The sequence below is a fragment of the Dendrobates tinctorius genome, unplaced genomic scaffold (genome assembly GCF_039654945.1).
Source record: "Dendrobates tinctorius isolate UK_male_01 unplaced genomic scaffold, ASM3965494v1 ptg000301l, whole genome shotgun sequence".
Taxonomy (NCBI): domain Eukaryota; kingdom Metazoa; phylum Chordata; class Amphibia; order Anura; family Dendrobatidae; genus Dendrobates; species Dendrobates tinctorius.
In genome coordinates, this window is record NW_027361968.1 from 208,361 (window position 1) to 234,736 (window position 26,376).

General features: G+C 48.4%; 1 protein-coding gene across 1 annotated transcript in view; it reads right to left on the bottom strand.

Annotated features, from left to right (window-relative positions):
* LOC141073433 (uncharacterized) overlaps positions 1 to 10,181 on the bottom strand; it is a 50,629-nt gene extending 40,448 nt beyond the window's left edge. Inside the window, exons 1-2 of the mRNA XM_073560631.1 lie at positions 10,111 to 10,181; positions 9,072 to 9,322 (exon numbers count right to left, since the gene is read on the bottom strand). The gene's annotated coding sequence lies outside the window, so the exon portion shown is untranslated. The remainder of the gene's footprint in view (positions 1 to 9,071; positions 9,323 to 10,110) is intronic.
* Between the last annotated feature and the right edge of the window lie 16,195 nt (positions 10,182 to 26,376).

A 26,376-nucleotide genomic window follows, 5' to 3' on the forward strand; every position in this document is an offset into this window, starting at 1 on the left:
GCAGTCGTGGGAGAGACTGTGCATATAACCAGAAGATCACACTCAGGCCTCTGCACCACTTATGTATCTGCATTACTAAACTGGAGAATGACTGAGGCTGCTGCATTGGAACCGAATCCCTGCTGAACCATTGTCTGGATTTACCTCTGTAACAAGTAAAGCTGTTGTGAGTTCATTTTCCCCTTCACCATTGAGGTCTGATGAACTCCCTCTTCTGGTGAAGGAAGGTAGTGAGGCTGATTACAAAGCACCTGAGCAGAATGATGATGACTGGGTGACTGGGATTGCTGACTGGATATAAGGCAGCCGACGCCCTTCTGCCCTGCGGGTGATTACTCTGAGGGATTCTTGGAGACCAGTCGGATTCCTGCTCCTCAAAAGCTAAGTTTTCTGCTCTACTTTTTGCATTTGTGTTTTGGTTTTGTTTTGCCTTGTTTTTCTGGATTTCTGCCTTTCCCTGCTGGGTGAGCTGAATTCCTTTTTGCTCTGTCTTCAGATAATACCTGAGTACTGATATAGTCTTTTTGAAGCCTAGCGTCTTCAGGGCTTTTCTTCCCTATCAGTCTGTTGGCTCTTGTTTTCGAGAGGGTTTTGGCGGATTGCAGACAGCAGCTTTTCTATTCTGTCCTATTTAGTTAGCTTGGGCCTCATCATTTGCTCAGCCTATCTTTCTATCTGTGTGAGTGTTTTTTCATCTTGCTTCACCGTCATTATATGTTGGGGGCTGCCTATTGCTTTGGGGTCTGCTCTGGGGCAGTTTAGATTTCCCTTTCTGTCTTTAGGCTATGTAATTCTCCGGGAGTGATCGAGGGGTCTAGGGCACCGTAGGAACCCCCCACGGCTACTGCTAGTTGTTGTTGTTAGGTTCATGGATCTGCAATCCGATAGCTGCCAACTTCTCTGGTTTTCTGGACTTAGCTAGTATTTCTGTTTTTGCCTCCTACGGTGACTCACTCATAACAGAATCACCCGCCTTCCCGCAGATCCTAGGGTACTCAATAGCAGGAAAGAATTGTAAAAAAAAAAAAAAAGTGTGTATATTTTTTCCTCTATATCTCTGAGGCTGTAGGGGGATTTTTTTTTCTCTCAATGGAGATAAAGCAATTGTCTGATCGTGTGGAGCAGCTCGCTGCGGAAGTGCGGGGAATTTCCACCTACCTTGCTCATTCACATGCTGCTGAACCAAAGATCCCTACACCTGATGTGTTTTTTTGGGGATCGGTCTAAATTTTTGAATTTCAAAAATAATTGTAAATTATTTTTTGCCTTGAAGCCTAACTCGTCAGGGAGCTCCACGCAGCAGGTTAGAATTGTCATCTCTTTGCTGCGTGGCGATCCCCAGGGTTGGGCATTTTCTTTGAAACCAGATGATCCTATTCTGACTAATGTGAACGCATTTTTTCAAGCCTTGGGGTTGTTGTATGACGAACCTAATGCTATTGATCAGGCTGAAAAGACCCTGTTAGCATTGAGCCAGGGTCGAGATTCTGCAGAATTGTACTGTCAAAAATTCTGAAAGTGGGCGGTCCTTACTACCTGGAATGATAATGCCTTGGCAGCTCTCTTTCGGAAGGGTTTGTCAGAAGCCGTAAAAGATACTATGGTGGGATTTCCTGTTCCCTCTGGTCTTGACGATTCTATGTCATTAGCCATTCAGGTTGATCGGCGTTTACGTGAACGCAGGACGTGAATCTCTTATCCTCCAGACCATGGGTACCATCCGCACATGATCCGCTTAAAGTAAGCCGATCAATGCATTCCTATGTGTGCGGAATCACCGCGATTCCCCAAAAAGAATGAGCTGTTGAACAAGTGTCTGAACCTATGCAATGTGACAGAGTTTTGTCCAGGGAGCAACGTCAGGAGTTCAGAAGGCGTAATAAGCTGTGTTTTTTTTGTGGAGATGCCTCGCATATTATTTCTGTCTGTCCTAAACGAGAGAAACGTTTTGCACACACGTTTTCTGTGGGTGGTGTTCAACCTAAGTTTCTTCTGGCAATTACTCTGATCTGCTCCCTGTCCACATTTTCCGCCAAGGCTTTTGTGGATTCGGGAGCAGCCCTGAATCTAATCGACTTGGATTTTGCTAAACGTTGTGGATTTCCGATGACACCTCTGCGGACGCCTATCCCTTTGAGGGGGATTGATGCTACTCCTTTGGCGAAAAATAAACCTCAGTTTTGGACCCAGGTGGTAATGCGGGTCGCCCCAGACCATCAAGAAAATTGCAGATTTTTGGTGTTGCATAATTTGCATGATACCATTGTTCTGGGGTTTCCCTGGTTGCAAATTAATAATCCAGTTTTGGATTGGAAATCTGTGTCTGTGGTGAGTTGGGTTTGTCGGTGTGCCCTTAGTGAGGCTCCAGTTTTTTCCACCTCTCCTAAGTCGCATGTTGTTCCTGACTATTTGGCGGACTTTTATGATGTATTTAGTGAGAATGAGTCTGCATCTTTGCCTCCTCATAGGAGTTATGACTGTGCAATTGAACTGAGCCCGGGGTGTAAATTTCCTAAGGGTCGGCTCTTCAATTTATCTGTACCAGAGCACGAGGCTATGCGATCCTATATTAACGAGGCATTGGAGAAGGGTCATATTAGACCATCCTCTTCACCCTTAGGTGCCGTTTTTTTTTTCGTGGCCAAAAAGGATGGTTCATTAAGGCCTTGTATTGATTATCGTGCCCTCTACAAAATTACTATTAAATATGAGTATCCGTTACCCCTGATTTCGGATCTATTCTCCAGTGTTAAAGGTGCTTGCTGGTTTACCAAGCTTGACCTCAGGGGGGGCGTATAATCTTATCCGCATTAAGCATGGGGATGAATTGAAGACGGCGTTTAATACTCCGGAGGGACAATTTGAGTACCTGGAGATGCCTTTTGGGCTCACTAATGCCCCTTCTGTCTTCCAGTGCTTCATGAACGACATTTTCCGAGACTTTGTGGATAAATTTTTGATTATCTATCTGGATGATATTTTGATCTTCTCCAAGGATTGGGATTCTCATGTGGAACATGTTTGGACTGTGTTCCGGATCTTGAGGGAGAATTCCCTGTATGTCAAAGGATCGAAATGCCTTTTTGGGGTACAGAGGATTTCATTTTTGGGATTTATTTTGTCTCCGTCAACTATTGAAATGGACCCGGCCAAGGTACAGGCCATTTATGATTGGGTTCAGCCCACTTCTTTGAAGGCCCTCCAGAAGTTTTGGGGTTTTGCTAATTTTTATCGGAAATTTATAGCAAAATTTTCTAGTATTGCCAAGCCATTGACTGATCTGACTAAAAAGGGTGCTGCTGATGTGTTGAATTGGTCTCCGGAGGCTGTTTCTTCCTTTCAGGTGCTGAAGCGAAGATTCACTTATGCCCCTGTTTTGCGGCAACCTGATGTCTCACTCCCGTTCCAGGTAGAGGTGGACGCTTCTGAGATTGGTGCAGGAGCTATTTTGTCCCAAAAGGATCCTGTAACATCTAAAATGAATCCCTGTGCTTTCTTTTCCCGAAAGTTCTCTCCATCTCAACGTAACTATGATGTTGGGAATCGGGAACTGTTAGCCATGAAATGGGCATTTGAGGAGTGGAGACATTGGTTGGAGGGAGCTAAACACCAAGTCGTGGTCCTCACTGACCACAAGAATTTGATTTACCTGGAGTTGGCCAAACGCTTGAACCCTAGACAGGCTAGGTGGGCCTTGTTTTTTACACGTTTTGATTTTGTGGTCTCTTTCCTTCCTGGCACTAAGAATGTCAAGGCAGACGCCCTCTCTAGGAGCTTCTGTGCTGATTCTCCTGTGGTGACCAAGCCTGCTACCATCTTAGGCGAAGGGGTAGTTCTTTCTGCCATCTCGCCCGATTTGAGACGTGCTCTGGAAGAGTTCCAGGAGGACAAACCTGAGCGTTGTCCCAGTGGAAAGTTGTATGTTCCTGACCAGTGGAAGAAGAGAGTGATGTCTGAAGTTCATTGCTCTGCATTAGCTGGTCATCCAGGTATTTTTGGTACTAGAGATCTGGTGAGTTGGTCTTTTTGGTGGCCCACCTTGTCTCGTGATGTCAGGAATTTTGTGCAGTCCTGTGGGACTTGCTCCCGGTCTAAACCTTGTTCTCGCTCTAGTGGGTTGTTGATGCCTTTGCCGGTCCCCAGGAGGCCATGGACCCATATTTCAATGGATTTCATCTCTGATATGCCTGTCTCTCAGAGAATGACTGTTATTTGGGTGATTTGTGATAGGTTCTCTAAGATGGTTCATCTGGTACCACTCCCTAAGTTTCCATCTTCCTCTGAGTTGGTGCCCCCGTTTTTGCAACAGGTGGTTCGCTTGCATGGGATTCCTGAGAACATTGTATCTGACAGAGGAGTTCAATTTGTGTCTAGATTTTGGAAGACTTTCTGTTCCAAGCTGGGAATTCAGTTGTCCTTCTCCTCTGCTTTTCACCCTCAGACCAATGGGCAAACGGAGAGAACAAACCAGACCTTGGTGTCGTATTTGAGATGGTTTATTTCCGCCGATCAGGATGATTGGGTTTCATTTTTGCCCTTGGCCGAATTTGCTTTAAATAATAGAGCTAGTTCTGCCACTTTGATGTCACCTTTTTTTTGTAACTTTGGGTTTCATCCTCGATTTTCTTCAGGGCAGGTGGAGCCTTCTGCCTGCCCAGGTGTTGACACTGTGGTGGAGAGAATGCACCAGATCTGGGACCAAGTGGTGGATAAGTTATCTCTCTCCCAGGAAAAGGCCCAGCGGTTTTCAAACCGACATAGGACCATTGGTCCCCAGTTTAAGGTTGGTGATATGGTTTGGTTATCATCAAAAAATATCGCTATGAAGGTGGCTTCTCCTAAGTTTAAGCCTAGATTTATTGGACCTTACAAGATTTTGGACATTATTAATCCGGTCTCTTTTCGTTTGGCTCTTCCTGTCACATTTAAAATTCATAATGTGTTTCATAAGTCCTTGTTGAAGAGGTTTGTTGAACCAGTTGTTCCTGGGGTGGCACCTCCGGACCCTGTATTAGTTGAAGGTAACATGGAATATGAGGTAGAGAAGATACTGGATTCCCGTCTGGCTAGATGGAGACTCCAGTATTTGGTTAAGTGGAAGGGTTATGGTCAGGAGGATAATTCCTGGGTCTCTGCCTCTGATATTCAAGCCAAAATATTGGTGCGTGCCTTTCATCAGGCTCACCCTGATCTCCCTGGTGGCGTGGATGAGGGTTCGGTGACCCCTCCTCAAGGGGGAGGTACTGTTGTGAGTTCATTTTCCCCTTCACCATTGAGGTCTGATGAACTCCCTCTTCTGGTGAAGGAAGGTAGTGAGGCTGATTACAAAGCACCTGAGCAGAATGATGATGACTGGGTGACTGGGATTGCTGACTGGATATAAGGCAGCCGACGCCCTTCTTCCTTGTGGGTGATTACTCTGAGGGATTCTTGGAGACCAGTCGGATTCCTGCTCCTCAAAAGCTAAGTTTTCTGCTCTACTTTTTGCATTTGTGTTTTGGTTTTGTTTTGCCTTGTTTTTCTGGATTTCTGCCTTTCCCTGCTGGGTGAGCTGAATTCCTTTTTGCTCTGTCTTCAGATAATACCTGAGTACTGATATAGTCTTTTTGATGCCTAGCGTCTTCAGGGCTTTTTTTTCCCTATCAGTCTGTTGGCTCTTGTTTTTGAGAGGGTTTTGGTGGATTGCAGACAGCAGCTTTTCTATTCTGTCCTATTTAGTTAGCTTGGGCCTCATCATTTGCTCAGCCTATCTTTCTATCTGTGTGAGTGTTTTTTCATCTTGCTTCACCGTAATTATATGTTGGGGGCTGCCTATTGCTTTGGGGTCTGCTCTGGGGCAGTTTAGATTTCCCTTTCTGTCTTTAGGCTATGTAGTTCTCCGGGTGTGATCGAGGGGTCTAGGGCACCGTAGGAACCCCTCACGGCTACTGCTAGTTGTTGTTGTTAGGTTCAGGGGTCTGCAATCCGATAGCTGCCAACTTCTCTGGTTTTCTGGACTTAGCTAGTATTTCTGTTTTTGCCTCCTATGGTGACTCACTCATAACATAAAGCTCAACAATAGCCTATTGGGCTTTCTGTGTCTCTGGACAATTGTTACATTACATATCATCACACTACCAGTAAACAAGTGACTGTAGTGCACCCCAGCTTCACCAGGAGACAGAAGTGACTACAGGACACCCCGGCATCACCAGGAGACAGAAGAGAATACAGGACATCCTGGCGTCACCAGGAGACAAGAGAATACAGGACACCCCGGCATCACCAGGAGACAGCAGTGACTACAGTGCACCCTGGTATCACCAGGAGACAGCAGTGACTACAGTGCACCCCGGCATCACCAGGAGACAGAAGAGAATACAGTACATCCCAGCGTCACCAGGAGACAAGAGAATACAGGACACCCCGGCATCACCAGGAGACAGCAGTGACTACAGTGCACCCTGGCATCACCACGTGACAGCAGTGACTACAGTGCACCCCGGCATCACCAGGAGACAGAAGAGAATACTGGACATCCCGGCATCACCAGGAGACAGCAGTGACTACAGTGCACCCCGGTGTCACCAGGAGACAGCAGTGACTACAGTGCACCCCGGCATCACCAGGAGAGAGCAGTGACTACAGTGCACCCGGGCATCACCATGAGACAGCAGTGACTACAGTTCACCCTGGCATCACCAGGAGACAGCAGTGACTTCCGTGCACCCTGGCATCACCAGGAGACAGAAGTGACTACAGTGCACCCCGACGTCACTAGGAGACAGCTGTGACTACAGTGCACCCTGGCATCACTAGGAGACAGCAGTGACTACAGGACACCCCGGTGTCACCAGGAGACAGAAGAGAATACAGGACACCCCGGCGTCACCAGGAGACAGCAGTGACTACAGTGCACCCCAGCATCACCAGAAGACAGCAGTGACTACAGTGCACCCTGGCATCACCAGGAGACAGCAGTGACTACAGTGCACCCCGGCATCACCAGGTGACAGCAGTGACTACAGTGCACCCTGGCATCACCAGGAGACAGCACTGACTACAGTGCACCCTGGCATCACCAGGAGACAGCAGCGACTACAGTGCACCCCGGCATCACCAGGAGACAGCAGTGACAACAGTGCACCCCAGCATCACCAGGAGACAGCAGTGACTACAGTGCACCTTGGCATCACCAGGAGACAGCAGTGACTACAGTGCACCCTGGCATCACCAGCAGACAGCAGTGACTACAGTGCACCCCAGCATCACCAGGAGAAAGCAGTGACAACAGTGCACCCCAGCATCACCAGGAAACAGAAGAGAATACAGGACACCCTGGCGTCACTAGGAGACAGCATTGACTACAGTGCACCCTGGCATCACCAGGAGACAGCAGTGACTACAGTGCACCCCAGCATCACCAGGAGACAGCAGTGACAACAGTGCACCCCAGCATCACCAGGAAACAGAAGAGAATACAGGACACCCTGGCATCACCAGGAGACAGAAGAGAATACAGGACACCCCGGCATCACCAGGAGACAGCAGTGACTACAGTGCACCCCGGTGTCACCAGGAGATAGCAGTGACTACAGTGCACCCTGGCATCACCAGGACACAGCAGTGACTACAGTGCACCCCGGCATCACCAGGAGACAGCAGTGACTACAGTGCACCCTGGCATCACCAGGAGACAGCAGTGACTACAGTGCACCCTGGCATCACCAGGAGACAGAAGAGAATACAGGACACCCTGGCATCACCAGGAGACAGCATTGACTACAGTGCACCCTGGCATCACCAGGAGACAGCAGTGAATACAGTGCACCCCAGCATCACCAGGAGACAGCAGTGACTACAGTGCACCCCGGCATCACCAGGAGACAGCAGTGACAACAGTGCACCCCAGCATCACCAGGAGACAGCAGTGACTACAGTGCACCCTGGCATCACCAGGAGACAGCAGTGACTACAGTGTACCCCAGCATCACCAGGAGACAGCAGTGACTACAGTGCACCCCGGCATCACCAGGAGACAGCAGTGACTACAGTGCAACCCAGCATCACCAGGAGACAGCAATGACTACAGTGCACCCTGATGTCACCAGGAGACAGCAGTGACAGCAGTGCACCCCAGCATCACCAGGAGACAGCAGTGAATACAGTGCACCTCGGCGTCACCAGGAGACGAAAGTGACTACAGTGCACCCCGGCCTCTCCAGGAGACAGCAGTGAATACAGTTCACCCTGGTGTCACCAGGAAACAAGTGAATACAGTGCACCCTGGCGTCAGCAGGAAACAGAAGTGAATACAGTGCACCCAGCCGTCACCAGGAGACAAGTGAATATAGTGCACCCCAGTGTCACCAGGAGACAGAAGTGACTACAGTGCACCCCGGCATCACCAGGAAACAGAAGTGAATACAGTGCACCCCGGCATCACCAAGAGACAGTAGTGAATACAGTGCACCTCGGCGTCACCAGGAGACAGAAGTGAATACAGGTCACCCCGGTGTCAACAGGAGACAGCAGTTAATACAGGTCACCCCGGCGTCACGAGGAGACAGCAGTGAATACAGTGCACCCCGGCGTCACCAGGAGACAAAAGTGAATACAATGCAACCCGGCATCACCGGGAGACAGCAGTGAATACAGGGCACCCCAGCGTCACCAGGAGATGGCAGTGAATACAGTGCACCCAGGCGTCACCAGGAGACAGGAAGGACTACCGTGCACCCCGGCGTCACCAAGAGACAGCAGTGAGTACAGTGCACCCCGGCATCACCAGGAGACAGCAGTGAATACAGTTCACCCCGGCGTCACCAAGAGACAGCAGTGAGTACAGTGCACCCCGGCGTCATCAGGAGATAGCAGTGAATACAGTTCAGCCTGGTATCATCAGGAGACAGCAGTGAATACAGTGCACCCCGGCGTCACGAGCTACATTTTCTTTTACTTTTGTTCCTGCCATACCGAGGTGTTAACATTTGCACACCACATGATGTGAGGCCTATGGCAGAGTAGTGCATCACTGGTATTACAACTTAACATTATTTGAGCATGAGATGGTTATTCCGGGATTTACCTACCTTCTCTATTATTCTTGGGTTGTTCTGATCCCTCACAGTTCAGTCATGGAGGATGATCTGCCTCAGGTTTTCTGCACCGTCCTCCCTGGTTGTGGCCTTGTAATGTCTTGATTCTGTGCCGGGAATTGTTCTTATCCTTCTGCTGCCTACCTACCACCGGAGACTGATGTTTGTAGACCTCAACCTGAGAAGATCCTCATTCTTATCTGTCCAGGAAATAGAGTTTTCTTGGATGAGTCCAATGTTCAGTCCTAAACCAGAGATAAGACAGAGATGTCAGCAGAGGAATTCATGGGAGGGGAATTCACAAACATCTCAACATAAGACGAAGGCCCAGAGGAGGATGGAGGAGAGTAACCAAAACTATAATCATACAAAACACCACCAGTGCAAAGTAATCTGCACCGCCAAGACACTTTTAATGACGGCACAACCTCCTTGTGCTAAGGCAACAGTCAGACTCCACACCTGGAAATACTTCAGGTGCTCACCCAAAGAAAGTAACAATTGCAGAATCATCATACGTAGAAAGATGAATTGCACTCACCAGTCAGGATGAAAAACTTTATTGAAGAATCTTCAACGGAAGATTGTGAACAGGGGTGCAGGAATGACAACGGCCATTTCGCGCACAGATGCGCTTCTACGGGTCACCCTGATTGGTGAGTGTCATTCATCTTTTTACGTATGGTGTAGCCAAAACTAGGACAATAGAGGGACATGAAGCCATTGCCCCAACTTACCTCCAGATGACAGTAGTGCATAAAGTGTTTGTTATATTCAATATTTTAATGAGGCCCGCCAGTTGTTGCCTTTCAGTGGACCTTCATCATATTTTTTGTCAGGCTTTGCACTTTCAAAGCCTTTATGACATTTTAAGTACATCTGATAGACGCCGAGATTCTCACACTGCGCCGGATAGATCCCAAGCATTATCTGGTGCTGTGGTCTCCCATTCAGGTCCAGCCGCTGGGACTCCTGCTCTGGGTGGACATGAGTCCCAGCGTCTTGCTCGAGCTCATGATATACATTTACTTACCGCTGGCTCTCCATCAAAGCCTGTGGTAACTAGTGATATTCAGGTGCAGCCTTGAGCTTTGGAGTCTAAGTCCAGAGATCACCTTACTGCGCATGTCCGTGATGTGGCGAACTCTCAATGGTGGTTGGACGTTATCTGTTCTGGTGATGTGGCAGCTCCGGATTGTCCCGCAGGCAATGTCATGTCCGGCTGGGTGTGAGTGTTTGTCACGGAGCCTAGCACATAAAAGACTCTCAGTGGCGCGCACGGGTGCGCCAGTATCATTCAGGTTCGGTGTGTGAGAGGATAGTCTACCACTCTGCATTTTTTGTGCATCTTTCTTCTCTCTGGGACTGTACGTGTTGGCACGCAAGTTGCACACTTATGCGGTTACGTACCCATGTGCTATATTTCTCTGTGAAGTCAACAGGGTATTGTATCTAGGATCTTATAAATTTTTCTGCTTGGCTTATCATCTGTTTCGCTCGTGTGCGATTAGCACAGTTCAGTTACAGAGCAAGATCAACCCATGTGCTATACTTCTCAGTGAAGTAGTCAGCAGGGTATTGTACCTAGCGTCATATGAGTTATTTCTCTTGACTTAGCATCTGTTTAATTCATGTGTGCTGTTACCACAGTTCAGTTACAGAGCAAGCTCAACCTTGTGCATTACCTCTCTGTGAAGTTAACAGAGCCAGGTACTCTGCGTTCTGTTCTTACTGTGTGGAGTTAACGCAGTCTGTGTAAGGTGAACACTTGCTGTTCTGTCATTGTTCACAATAGCAGCAGATATACATCTCTGCACGGTGGACCCCGGGTTGTAATTGCACTTTATTTTTTATTTAGTACAATCTGTCAACCCTAATAACATCAACTACACTTTTGAAATATTTTCGTTCAAAATGTTGTTATGGACTCAATGACTCATCCATACAATTTAAGGCTGTGTGCACACGCTGCGGATTAGGTGCGGATTCATCCGCGCGGATTTTGTAAAATCCGCAGGTGAAACCGCAGGTCAAAAGACCTGCGGTTTTACCTGCGGATTGCTCTGCGGTTTTGCCCTGCGGAGGAGATGGCAAACCGCAGGGGAATCCGCAGAAAGAATTGACATGTCAATTCTTTCTGCGCATTGAAAACCGCAGATAATCCGCGCGGAAAATTCCGCACCATCTGCACTGCGGTTTTTGATTCCCATAGGGAATCATTGTACTGTACACCGCAGCAAAAACTGCTGTGGGTCCGCAGCGGCCAAAACCGCTGCGGAACCGCAGCAAAATCCGCAGCGTGTGCACACAGCCTAACACAGTCATTGCTGCATTACAGTGGTATGTAAAACGTCCAAAAAGCGTAGAAAAATATTTCTGGATTAGATTACTCATCCATACAGTATTATATGCTTTCTGTCACATTTTTGTGGTATATAACAGTAGAAAAAAGGGTTTGAAAATTTTGCTTGTTTCTTCACATTTCTTACTGTAAGAACTTATAAGCCTGACTGGAGTTGAATCAAAGTTTGTACTTCCAGGAGACTTCAAAAACCGCAGGTGTGGCTGAAGAGAATGGTCTGTGTGCCCTTTAGCCAAACCCAGGGACGATACCTCAAATTGAAAGTTGGTTTGGGGCGGTGATCCACCAATGCACTGTTCGAACGTTTGTATAATGTTTTTATATTTTTTTCTTATGTAATGTTTGTTATTATGAACATGTGTTAATTGTTAATAACTTGTATGTCTTTACAGTCCAGGATTTACTGTGATTCACTAGGATGGAATATGGCACCCCTGCGGTCTGGCCGCCACAATATCACCTCCCTAACCGGTAGTGGTATCATGTCTAGAAGTAAATGGAGCTCCCTACACTAAGTAAACCACGCATCCACTCACAAACCCATCCCTGACAAGAAGGGGGAGCAAAAGCCTCTAGTTTGTATAGTGACTGCCTCTTCTGGCTGGGGGGGAGGTGTAAGTAGGGAGGATAGTGTAGTGTGAAGGAATGGAAGGGAGGAAGGGAGCACATGGAGTTTCCCAGGGTCAGGGCGATGGATGGCTCACCCTTGGATTAAAAAGAGGACAGGAGACCAGACTCCTGGGTGACCTGTGATTGCAGATCCTGGAAGCAGAATCTGGAGACAGAGGGACTGCAGGTCCTTGGGTCACCCCTTTGCAGATCCAGAAGCAACACATTATAGAGAGTTCAGAGCTGGAACAAGAGAACAGCTTGCAAAGAATTTGCAATGTAGGCTGGCTGTAGCTGCCATAGAGAACACAAGCAAGGATTACAGATCAGCTCATAAGCTGTTGAATCTTCAGAAGGACGAGCAAATAAAGGAAGGCTCATTATACCCACTTAGTGGAGTGGACTTCAGCTGCTTTCAGACTGGCTGAACCCTCGACCTAGTGATCAGAAGCCCTGGATTCAACCTGCATCTACCATCCCCTTTCAGTTGTCTGATCAGGGCCACGGTGCTGGGCAATCGTCATTGTGATATCCCCAATAGACTGCCTGCCTGTCTACCAAGTACCCCCGGCCCGCGCGACTGCGACACGTGCCTGGAATTACATCTCAGGGGTGAGCTGAAATTTACTTATTTTTTTACTTATATAATCTTTCTGGCCCTAAGAGACAAAGCCATGAAGGATTTATTTGCGGAAATTTTGCCGTGGTGGCAGGGTTCTTTGTGAAGAAAAAAGATGGGGTCTACATCCCTGTTTAGATTTCTGGAAATTAAATCAGATTACCATCCGGGATCCATAACTTCTTCCTCTTATTTTGGATCTTTTCAGCCAGGTGGTGGGAGCTAAGGTGTTCTCCAAGTGAGATTTAAGGGTGCCTACAACCTGGTTAGAATCAGAGAAAGGGATGAATGGAAAACAGTGTTCAATATCCCTGTGGGTCATTTCGACAGTCTGGTCATGCCTTTTGGTCTGACAAATGTACCTGTGGTTTTCCAACATTTCATTAAAGATATTTTCCATCATTTAGTGGGCAGGTTTGTGGTGGTCTACCTGGATGATATTTTCTCCTGATTTTGAGACACATCAGGGGCATGTTAAACAGGTGCTGCAAATTTTAAGAGACGCCAAACTTGAAAAATGCATTTTCACCGTCCAGGAAGTACAATTTTTTGGGGTGCCTGTGTGGGGAGGACTCCCAGACAGTGACCAGACAGGTACCCAGGAGACCGCCATCAGGGTTCCTGAGGGAACAATACTGGGAGGGAGAGACTTGACTGAAGTTGTCAGGGAAACAGGGGGCGGGGCAAGCTTAAAAGGAGCAGGGGGCGCGCTGAAATGGCAGTTGGGAGAGAGTGTGACAGGAGGCAGGAAGCCGGGCGACTTGGAGGGACACCGACAGGAGCCTGTGAAGAGGATACTGCGCACTCACCAACAAGGGAGACGTGAGAGACTTTTACCGGAGGCCGCTTCCTGCCCCAGTTCGCAGACAGCCACGCCCGCCGTCCCCCGCCTTGGTGAGACAGATCCCTTACCTCAGGTCGCGGCTGTGATGACACGTAAAGCGGCCACAGAGGCCTGGACACTGCCCCCCGGCCTTCTCCCACCGCGGCGACCCTGTCATCACCGGCCTCAGGGGACACCACCTCGTCCTAGGCGACATTAGAGGCCCATTTCCCGGCTGTGGAGGGACTCTTATCAGAGAACAGCCACTGGTCAGTTGGGAACTGCGTCATTACCGCGCCCCACCATCATTGTTTCTTCAGGGCCTGTCGCCCCCACCGTCATTGTTTCTTCAGGGCCTGTTGCTCCCCACCGGCATCGTTTCTTCAGGGCCTGTTGCGCCCCACCGGCATTGTTTCTTCAGGGCCTGTTGCGCCCCACCGGCACCGTTTCTTCAGGGCCTGTTGCGCCCCACCAGCATCGTCTCTTCAAGGGCCATCGTTTCTTCGAGGCGTCAAGACAGCCGCACCAACGATCTCCAAGCGGCCGCATCTGCGATCCCGAGTGACGCAAGGAAGGATAAGTGGACTATATCCATAATTACCATAGTTTGGCCACGTTCCGGCTTTCTACACCCAGACTAGCCGGGGTACTCCCAGTTTCCTTAAGAAAGTATTGTTTATTTTATTGAGTCCCTGCGAGGACAGATTTGTGTTTACCCCCCCCGTCTGCCTGTTCAGCATAGCCCTAGTGGCTCCAATTTATAAAAGTTGATTATACAAGTTATATCCCTGTCTTGTGTCTCGTCACTGCATCCTGAGAATCTGCTGGTCACTACACTTGGCGTAGTCGGCAGGATGCAGTCTCCGAGCACAGACAGTGGTGCCCCCGATCAGGGCGGAGCTGTCAACTCTATAAATAATGAGGGTCCCCGCTCCAGCATTTCATTGGGAGCCATGCTGAACAACCTGCCTAGATTTTCCGGCTCCAATACTATGTTATGGAGCTCGACAGAGCGGATGCGGGGGCTCTTTCGGATGCACCCAATTACTCCTGATCTGGAAGCCGAGGTGGCAATCATGGCACTGGACGGGGAGGTGCGGAGGTCAGTGATGTTGAAACCTCCGTGGCACCGCAACACTTTTTAAAAAGTGTTGCGGATAGTAGAACAGACCCATGGGGACCCCACTAATGTGGGAGAGTTAAGAACCCGTTTGTTTAGTCAGATGCAGGTAGAGGGGGAGACGATCACAGAGTATATAAATGTCCTCCAGGAATTGCATACGGCTATAGAAAGAAAGGACGGGGTAGGGGTAGGACCTGTTGACATAACCCTACGTGACCTACTGGTGACTGGTTTGCAAGATCCATTAGTCAAACAGGCACTGCGGGAGCAGATCAGAATGAATCCCCGAATAGACTTTTCAGAGGTGGGAAGTCAGGCATGTGCTCGAGAGCAGGGGATGGCGGTCACCGTGGGGAAAGTCCGAGGTGTGGAGGCCTCTGCAAATGTAGTCGAGGAGCCTCAGTGGGTGGAGGAGATGAAGCAGGAGCTGAAAAATATTAAGGGCGAGTTGGCCGAAGTAAAGAGAAGAACCGAGACTGGGACTGGACGACCAAGCTTTAACCCCGGCTCCTGGGGATCACGCTCCCCGCGGGGTGGTCAGCCTACACAGGCCCGGTGTTTTGAGTGTGGAGAACCAGGCCACTTTGCCTGAGAGTGTCCGCGGCGTGGGAGATACCCACCCCAGCGGCCATTAAACTAGAGGGCTCCGGGCTGGGGGGACGCCGCTTGGAGCCGAAAACCACAACTAGGGGTGGTGGAAGTCCCGAAGATTTGGTAGCAAAGTGTCCGGTGGTTTAGGCGGAAGTGGAGGGCTGGGCCGTCCGGTGTCTGGTAGACACGGGGTCACAGGTAACCACCATGCCTGCAACGTACTTTCAACAAAACTTCCCGGAGGCAACAAGACCCCAGTGGGGGTCCATGATTAAGCTAATAGCCGCCAACCAATTGCCGGTCCCAGTTGCCAGGGTAGTGTGGGTGCAGGTGACGTTGTGCTGTAAAGCCCTTGGTCGCAGAGGGGTGGTGCTAACTCAAGGAAAACATGATCAACGGCACTCCGTCACCCTAGGCATGAATATTTTACGAGAGTTCGGCCACTTACTACTAAAGGATCCCACACAGAAGATCCTGAAGCAGTGGGGTTTTCGCACAGCTCAGGGACAGGTATTCCAGCAGCTGGTGCGAGGTGTGCAGGTGCATCAGGACTGCTGGGAGGGCGAGGCTCTGGGCAAGGTCATCGCGTCAGCGGCTCCCCTGCCTGTGCTACCTCCTGGACAGACAGTGGTGGCCCTGCCAATTCGAGCCCCGATACCTTTGGAAGGCGTGGAGGTGCAGGTGGAGCCGCGCCACTCAGAGCGCTTACCTCCTGGCATACTGGTGGTCCATTCCCTGGCTACAGTGCAAAAAGGAACCGTCCTGGTACGCTGCGTTAACCTTGAAGACCGAGACACCGTTCTAAAAGCACGGACTGTACTGGCCAAACTAGTAAGGCCGTTAGAAGAAGTGCTGCCAGCTCCTGCGGTTCAATTACAAGTACATCCCGAGGATCCTTGGGAAGTAACAATACGAATCTTGCAGGCCCACAAAGTCTCGGCACAAGAGAAGGGCCAAAATATTTTGGAGCAGATGCGGGCCGAGCTTTCTGGATTAACTGCAGCTCAACTCTCACAGATAAAATCATTGCTTGGACAGTACCATGAAGTATTTGCTAGTCATGAGGACGATTTTGGATGTACCACCGCCATTACTCATGAAATCCCCACAGCAGGAGCGGCCCCTATCTGGGAACGATATCGACAGATTCCGCCACAACTCTATCAAGAGGTGAAAACTTTGCTGGCCCAAATGTTGCAAAAAGGGGTGATACGGGAAAGTCAAAGTCCCTGGGCGGCCCCAATCGTCTTGGTCTGGAAGAAAGATGGTACACTATGATTCTGTGTGGATTATCGTAAACTGAATGCTTGCACTATTAAAGACTCATACCCACTGCCCCACATAGAAGAACCCCTGTCCGCCTTGGGGAAGGCAACATATTTTTCGACCCTGGACTCGGCCAGTGGGTACTGGCAGGTGCCCATGTCAGAAGAAGATAGAGCCAAGACGGCATTCATATTGCCCCATGGGACTGTTTGAGTTTAATCGGATGCCGTTTGGGCTGGCCAACGCCCCCAGGACCTTTCAGTGATTGATGGAGCGATGTCTGGGAGATCTCAATTTTGAGGCCACGTTGATCTACCTGGACGACATCATTGTCTATGCCGCCACCTTTGAGGACCACCTGAAGCGGTTGGGACAGGTACTCAGCCGGTTGCAAAAGTACGGGTTGAAGGTGAAGCCTCAGAAATGCCACCTATTCCGCTCTCAGATTGAGTATCTGGGTCATGTCGTTTCGGCAGAGGGTGTGAGGCCATCCCGGGAGAAGGTTGCTGCTATCCAGGAATGGCCTACCCCGGAGACGGTAAAAGATGTGCGGGCTTTTCTGGGGATAGCCGGATATTACCGTCGTTTCGTAAAGAATTTTGCATGTCAAGCTCGAGCCCTGCACGACCTGCTGAAGGGGGCTCCCGCTGGGGCCAATGGGCATAAAATCCAGTGGCAACACCCTCAGGAGGAGGCCTTCCGAGACCTCAAGGCTGCACTCTCGGATGCCCCAGTGTTGGCTTATGCGGATTTCTCCCAACCGTTCATCTTGCACACTGATGGGAGTGTGTTGTCACAGGTTCAGGATGGCCGGGAGAGGGTGATCGCATATGGAAGTCACTCACTCCATGACTCCGAGCGTAACCCTGACAATTACAGCTCCTTTAAGCTCGAGCTCCTTGCAGTGGTGTAGGCTCTGACGGAGAGATTCGCAGAGTACCTAGCCGGCTCCGAGGTGGTATTGGGAACTGACAACAACCCGCTGGCTCATTTGGAAAGTGCCAAATTGGGGGCTCTGGAACAGCGATGGGTGGCCCGGATGGCGAAGTACAATTATAAGATTATCTACAAAAGAGGGGCCGAGAATGGCCATGCAGACGCCCTCTCCAGGATTCGACATACAACTCCAGGACAGGATCGAGACAAAGAATTAGAAGGAGAGGAAATACCATTTGCTCTCACTGCTGCCATGCTCACAACTGACAATAAAAAAATATCTTCCTCTGAGACCCCAAGGGGCATACTGGAACAATCCTGGGATAAGTAGATACAACAGCAACAAGAAGACAAAGAGGTTGGCCTTCTCAGGACGTGGGTCGCCGCTGGGCAATTACCCACTGACTCTCAACGGCACAATTTGACTCAAGACCTGTTGCTTATGCTGCGACAATGGGAAAGGTTGGTTATCTGAAAGGGATTATTGCATCATAAAATAACATCACAAACAACCTCGATGACGGTTTGGCAGGTGGATACGCCTGGAGCTCAACTTCACGTACTGGCTCGGGAGGCTCACGAAAAAGGCCCATTTCGGAACAAAAAAAAACTTTGCAATGGCTGCAACAGAAAGCTTACCATCTGCGCTTGCCGGCTGTTGTGGACGAAATTTGCCGGACCTGCCGCTTGTGTGAATTAGCTAAACCACCCGCTCAGCGAGCCGCAACACAGACTATTGTGACCTCAGTGCCCCTTGAGCTCCTGACGGTGGATTATCTGACCATTGGGCCCGCATTTCAGGGATACGAACACTGTCTCGTTATGGTAGATCATTTCACCAAGTTGGCTGTGGTCACCCCCACTCGGGATCAGACCGCAGAGTCAGCTGCCTCCGCCATTTGCAGAAACTTTATACAAGTATACGGCTGCCCTCAACGAATACATTCTGTTCAGGGAGCGTGTTTTTTGGGAAAGTCATGGAAGAACTAAATCACCTTTATGGAACTGACAAATCCCGAACCACACCGTATCACCCGTAAGGGAATGGGGCTTGTGAATGATTTAATCGGACATTGATTCAGATGTTGTGCACTCTGGAGAGTGACAAGAAGGCCCATTGACCCGAATATGTTTCTGAATTAGTTTGGTTCTATAACAATAGGGTACATCGAGTGACTGGCTATACCCCCTATTCCCTGTTGTTCGGACAAGAAGGTAAAGCGATCACGGAGGTGGAGTTAGACCCTGAAGAGCCTTACCCCTGGACTAGAGTGTCGTCTTGGGTCCGAAATCATCGCCACCGGCTGAAAACTCTTCACTGAATTGTACACACCAAGCTCCAAGACTGGGGGCACCCAGGGAAGGATGCAACCTCACCTCCTCATCTCCAAAGCGGTGACCGGGTGCTTGTATTAGATCAACGCCCCCAGAACAAACTGGAGCCGCGTTGGGAAGAAAGTCCTTATCGGGTCTTACGCCGTATCCATCCAGACGGACCGGTGTATGAAATACGACCTGAGGAGGATGAAACACTGCCCACTCGTATTGTGCATCGTAATATGTTACGCCCATGTACTTCCTCCAACCCGAAGCAACCGGAGCCTACCCCATCGACATCCGAACCGTCTTCCGTATGTTGGGACCCGGACGACGATGAAGATTGTCTCCCAGGACACAGAGGCCCTCCACTCAGTAATGGATCAGCCCACTGATAGCCACCACCCCAGACGACTCTACCCCAGTTGAACTTAGATGCTCCGAGCAATCAACAGCCGGCAAACCCCCTGAACGATATGAGCAAGATCAATTCATATGGCAACGAACATTGAAACCCCTACAGACCGATCTCAAAAGACTAACGCCCTCGCCCGAGGACTGGCGAGCTTACAGGGTGGGGGAGTATGGGGAGGAGGACTCCCAGACAGTGACCGGACAGGTACCCAGGGAACCGCCATCAGGGTTCCTGAGGGAACAATACTGGGAGGACAGTAAAGGGAGAGACTTGACTGAAGTTGTCAGGGAAACAGGGGGCGGGGCAAGCTTAAAAGGAGCAGGGGGCGTGCTGAAATGGCAGTTGGGAGAGAGTGTGACAGGAGGCAGGAAGCCGGGCGACTTGGAGGGACACCGACAGGAGCCTGTGAAGAGGATACTGCGCACTCACCAACAAGGGAGACGTGAGAGACTTTTACCGGAGGTCGCTTCCCGCCCCCGTTCGCAGAAAGCCACGCCCGCCGTCCCCCGCCTTGGTGAGACAGATCCCTTACCTCAGGTCGTGGCTGTGACGACACGTAAAGCAGCCACAGAGGCCTGGACACTGCCCCCCGGCCTTCTCCCACCGCGGCGACCCTGTCATCACCGGCCTCAGGTGACACCACCTCGTCCTAGGCGACATTAGAGGCCCATTTCCCAGCTGTGGAGGGACTCTTATCAGAGAACAGCTACTGGTCAGTTGGGAACTGCGTCATTACCGCGCCTCACCATCATTGTTTCTTCAGGGCCTGTCGCCCCCACCGTCATTGTTTCTTCAGTGCCTGTTGCGCCCCACCATCACCGTTTCTTCAAGGGCCTGTTGCGCCCCACCATTATCGTTTCTTCAAGGGCCTGTTGCGCCCCACCGTCATTGTTTCTTCAGGGCCTGTTGCGCCCCACCGGCATCGTTTCTTCAGGGCCTGTTGCGCCCCACCGGCATAGTTTCTTCAGGGCCTGTTGCGCCCCACCGGCATCGTTTCTTCAGGGCCTGTTGCGCCCCACCGGCATCGTTTCTTCAGGGCCTGTTGCACCCCACCGGCATTGTTTCTTCAGGGCCTGTTGCGCCCCACCGGCACCGTTTCTTCAGGGCCTGTTGCGCCCCACCGGCACCGTTTCTTCAGAGCCTGTTGCGCCCCACCAGCATCGTCTCTTCAAGGGCCATCGTTTCTTCGAGGCGTCAAGACAGCCGCACCAACGATCTCCAAGCGGCCGCATCTGCGATCCCGAGTGACGCAAGGAAGGATAAGTGGACTATATCCATAATTACCATAGTTTGGCCACGTTCCGGCTTTCTACACCCAGACTAGCCGGGGTACTCCCAGTTTCCTTAAGAAAGTATTGTTTATTTTATTGAGTCCCTGCGAGGACAGATTTGTGTTTACCCCCCCCGTCTGCCTGTTCAGCATAGCCCTAGTGGCTCCAATTTATAAAAGTTGATTATACAAGTTATATCCCTGTCTCGTGTCTCGTCACTGCATCCTGAGAATCTGCTGGTCACTACACCTGTTGTCATCTTCAGGTTTTCAGATGGATCCGGAGAAGGTCTGTGCTGTCCTTGATTGGGACCGTCCCGAGAACCTTAAGTCTTTACAACGTTTTCTGGGTTTTACTAGTTTTTACTGGCGATTCATCTGGAATTATTCAGTAATTGTGAAACCCCTTACTGACATGACAAGGAAGGAGCCTGATTTTTCCAAATGGTCGGATGCCACCCTGGGGGCTATTTCCTCTCTAAGCTGTTTTGCCATGGCCCCTATATTCAGTCAACCTGATGTTCCCCAATCCTTTGTTGTGGAGGTTGATGCGTCGGAGGTGGGGGTTGGGGCTGTGCTGTCTCAGAGCCCATCCCTGGGTAAATGGCTTCAATGCGCTTTCTTTTCTAAGAAATTGTCTTTGGCTGAGAGAAATTATGACATGGGTAATAGGGAACTTTTGATGATTAAATTGGCATTTGAAAAATGGCGACATTGTTTGGATGGGGCTGTCAATCCCATTACTGTTATTACTGACCATAAGAACCTCTCACATCTTCAATTGGCTAAACGTCTCAACCTTAGGCAAGCGAGATGGTCCCTATTTTTTACTATGATCAATTTTATGGTCACTTTCAGTCCAGGGGTCAAAAATGTCAAAGCTGATGCTTTGTTCCAGAGCTTCCCTGGTGGTGGCCATGAGAACCCTGCCCCGATTTTGCAGAAAGCGGTAGTCATTTTGGCATTGTACCCTTAGCTGGAGAGGGAGTTGTTGGAAACCCAGAAGGACACCCCAGCCTCCTGCCCTTCAGGAAGGTTATTTTTACCATCTAATCTGTGCCGCAAAGTAATTAAGGAACATCACAGCTCTGTGCTTGCTGGCAATCCAGGTGGTAAGGCAACCGGGGACCTCATTTCTCATTGTTTTTGGTGTCTGGGGTTGCATTGGGATGTGGTTGAACGTATCTGTAGTATCCGCGCGTTCTAAGGTATAGCATACCTGTCCGTCTGTTCCTCTTCTGTCTAACACAAATAGATAATGCACAGCGTGACAATAAATGTCTAACTGAAAAAAAACCTTTTCTAAAATAAAACTTTTATTGAGTTGACTACATAAATTTCAACATCCTGGACATCTGAGGTGCCCTATCTTAAGGGTACACTTTCTCATTATCCGGTGTGTGTATGAATGTGTCTGCTGACCCTGTCACTTTTGTCTATACACACCTGCCCATTTTCATCTATGGTAGTTTTACATTTGTGTCCATCATCTAGGACATACCATACTGGTTGTAAACAGTCCCCTGTGGTATCACAGGTCAAACTGGCCCTCTTTTTCTTACTATATGTCTAATTAGGGCTAGAATAGGAGTGGAGGGACAGTTAACACACAAGCGGTGGCGCCATTTCTCGCCATCTTAGGGTGCCAACCTCCACAAGTAGGTATGGGCACAGTCTGGCTGCTACCAAATGGTCAGTGCACTTTCTTTCTCACACCGGCTGAGTATGATCGGTTATCTAACCAAGCAAAATTTATTGCACATGATATATGGATATAGATAGGCATCTTATAGTGAGCTATCCTGGTTTATCGTTATGCCTCCATATTGGGGCATTGTGTTACAGGGCTAGTATAAATCTCTTACATCACATCTAGCCAACTTAATTTGTTTGACTATTGGTGGTATTGATTTTTGTATATATTACCCTACAATACTGCTTTTTCCAGTGGGATTTAGCCTTAGAATTAATAGCCTACCCTCTGGCTAGATTTGCCTTTCAGGAATATTTGTATTTAACATTTCTGCACCTTGCACTTTCACTTTGAGTGATTAGTCTAGGCTGAAGAAGAGACCTGAGTAGTCTCGAAAGCTTGCAATGTGTTACCATCTTTCTAGTTGGCCATTAAAAGGTATCAACCACTGAGGACTCTCAATTCTGAATAATTCACTTTGAGTGGGTATTTAAGATATGATTGTTTTAAAAACTCAATAAAAGTTATACTTTAGAAAAGGGATTTTTTCAGTTAGATGTACTCTTCTTCCACTACCTATTCCTAGCAGGCCATGGATACACTTGTCCATGGATTTTATTACTGACCTACTGTTATCTGCAGGCAAGACTGTGGTTTTGGTGGTTGTAGACAGGTTCCGTAAGATGGTTCATTTTGTTGCATTACCGGCACTTCCAAATGACAAAACTCTTGCTCGGGTGTTCATAAATAAGATCGTGAAGCTTCATGGGGTTCCCTCCCATGTGGTGTCAGATTGGGGGACCCAATTTTCCATGTTCTGGAGGGCATTCTGTTCTCGACTGGGGGTGCAGCTGTCCTTTTCCTTTGCCTTCCGTCCCCAGTCGAATGGACAGACCAAGCGTGTTAATCAGAATTTGGAGACTTACCTCAGGTGTTTTGTTTCCGAGAATCAGGAGGCCTGGGCATCTTACCGCTAGCAGAACTTGCTATTGATAATTAATCATCATGAGGAGTCTACCGGCAGGTCACCATCCTTTGGTGCGTATGGTTTCCATCCACAGTTTGATACTTTAAGCGGATGAGGGGCTTTGGGAGGAACGTTTTGCTTCATCGTTCTCTTTGGTGTGGCAGGGGTTCTCAGTAATTTAAAGATTCCACAGGTCCACAAAAAAATATTTTCTGCAATCATTGCAGTTGACTTTGTACTTTTCTGAATCATCTTTTTGTCCTGATTTCAGGAATGTATATAGCTTTTCTGTAGCAGGTACAGTTTCCATGGAGCAGCATCCTTATTATTAGGTATAGGAATTATACTGGCGACATTAAGAAAACAGTAACCTACATATCAGAAATATAATATGCTTCACCTTACAAAACAGTTTTTATTGACCCAAATAGAAACCAAAATATGAACAGAAATTAAAAATGCTTGTCATTAGATTGTCATTGATACGATTTTTCAGGGTTGTCTCTATATAATATCCAACAGTAATCCGCCATCATTGAGTCATTCCTAAAACCCTGGTAGCGGTGCTCCATTACTTTAATGTCCTGGTGAAACCGTTCGCCTTGTTCATCACTTACATACCATAGATGTTGAGGGAAGAAATCTAAATGTGAATGCAGAAAGTGCATTTTCAGAGACCTGCGACATCCAGCGCACTTGTATGCATTTAGCAGTTCCTCAACACCTTCAACATATTCAGGAGAATTTTTTTCCCTAAGAAGTTTTCACAGATCCACTTGAAGCTTTTCCAAGATCTCAATCCCTTATCACTTAGGGTTCCTTCAAACACATCATCTCTCATAAGCTCTCTGATCTTAGGACCAACAAATGCCTCTTCCTTCAGTTTTGCTGGTGAAATGCTGGAACCTTTGTGAATTTGTCTTTGCCATGGCTTCCACAAAGTTTAATAATCAATCCCAACTTTATATGTAGTGGAGGAAGAAAGATTTTTGTTGGAACAACTAAAGGATTCTGCTGAACGTTGTCTCTACCTGGAGCATAGATGTTTCTTTGTCCCCAATCACGACAAACATAATGCTCTACTGTATTTCTACTCTCCTATAAACACAAGAAGCAACAATATTTTGGGAAACCTCCATACCTATTAGCAGACCAATCAATTTGAAATTTCCACAGATAGTCATTTGATGATGCTTATATTGTGTAGCATCGAAAACAACTGACAGATTTTCATAACTTTCCTTTAGATGACATGAGTGAGCAATAGGGATTGATAGTTTCATATTTCCATTGTGAAGCAGCACTGCTTTCAAACTTCTCTGGGATGAGTCAATAAACAATTGGCAATCTGCAACAAAATACTCTTGATTAAGTTCTTCAAAGAGGCCGTTCACATTGTTACAGTGCACCATTGGTCCATCAACTGTGAAAAATTGTGTTTAATTGTTACTTCTGTTTCGGTAATAAGACACTTTGACATCATCATGAATAAGATTCTTCTGTTTCAACCTAGATGCAAGAAGTTCAGCTTTATCTTTTGACAATGAAAGGTCTCTGATGAGATCATTTAAGTCATGTTGAGTAAAGCGTTCTGGAGGCTTGGCTGCTCCATCAGGTACATAATCATCTTGACTTGAGGTCTCCATGTCTTCTCCAGTAGCTTCAGCTCCATAGTCTTCATATTCTACTTCATTTTCATCCAATCCAGACAATGGTGGTACAGGAACTGGCAAGGCACCATCATGTGGATCTGGCCTAATCGCAGACTCAACTTCAGGGTAATTAATCTTATGTTTGTTCTTTGTAGTAAAGCCCTTCAGTTTGGCAAAACAAAAGTAGCAGTCATCACTATGAGTTTGGGGTTGTCTTCAAATCATAGGAACAGCAAGTGGTATAGCCACTGTCCTCATATTCCACCAGTCATGACGACCATTTGAACAACTTGAGCCTATCACATGAGGGGACCAGCTTTTGTCTTGGTCACGAAGTGGACACTTATGGTACATCTGGTACATATTTTTAATATCATGAGTGATTGAACGTACTTGGCCTCTTGGTGTAAAAGAACCACACACACATAGCAGAATCTGTTCGGATGATTGATCCACTGTCGGGGCATTTTTCTCCTTTAAATCAGATCAAACAGTAAAGTTTAGGTCAATGGTGGTGACAAACTAAAAACAAATGTGATGAGCCGAGCGACTATGTGTAGCTATTTCCCGTGAGATGACAGAGGCAGCTTGTATTTAGAGCTGATGTTATTGGAGGTAATCTGGTAGATAACTATATACACTTCTGAGGTAAACGGGTCAGCCTATTCCTTACAGATGAACATTTGCAGACAGGCAGTTTCTCAGTGTGACATCGGCTGCTCTCAGGTTCTCTCTCTGTGGAGACCCTCACTCAGTTACACCTCAGTGGCGGAACTGTTTTCTTCCCTCTGAGGTGACTTGCACTGCCAGAAATGCAGTGAAAATCCTCTCACAATGGCGGCTGTCCGCTGCCTTCCCTTCTATCTCCCTGTGGCTGGGCTCAGATCCCGAAAGAGGCCTATCTCCTGTCAGAGTCTCACATACCAGTCCTTGCTGCCATCACCATGCTTTTCTGACTGACTCAAATCCGACTGACTTTGTGTGGTTGTCTACTAGGCATATCAAGCCGAAGATCCCTTCCTGGAAACTTTGTCCTAGATTTATTGGTCCCTGTAAAATAACTGTCATCATTAACCCAGCAGCGTTTCTTCTTGAGCTGGCTCAGTCCCTTAAGATCCCCAATGTCTTTCACAGGTCTCTGCTCTAGAAATAATTGGAACCTCTTGGGTCCTCACCCCTACTAACAACCCCAATAATGATTGATGGTAATCTAGAGTTTAAGACTTTGAGGATTGTTGATTCTCGTCTCCAGCGTCAATCCCTGCAGTACTTGTTGCACTGGGAAGGTTATGGCTCAGAGGAAAGGATGTGGGTTTCAGCAACAGAGGTGAATACCCCCAGGCTGGTTCATTCATTCCACACATCTTATACTGAGAAACCTGATCCTGAGAGTCCGTAGGCCACTTGTAGAAGAAGGGGTACTGTCACGGGTGTGTCAGATGCTACAGTCACTCTGCATCTGACTGCAGAAGGTCTCTGCGTTTGGCATTCTTAATCCTTCTAACTTTACCCAGTTGCAACCTCCCTTTGACTCTAATTAACACACCTGGACCTGGATGTTTATAGACTTCCAGTCTGCTTCAGGCAGTCATCAGTGATAATCACATTTTTCCTTGTGAAGACATGGAGCTATAGCAGTCGGCTTCCTCTCTGGTG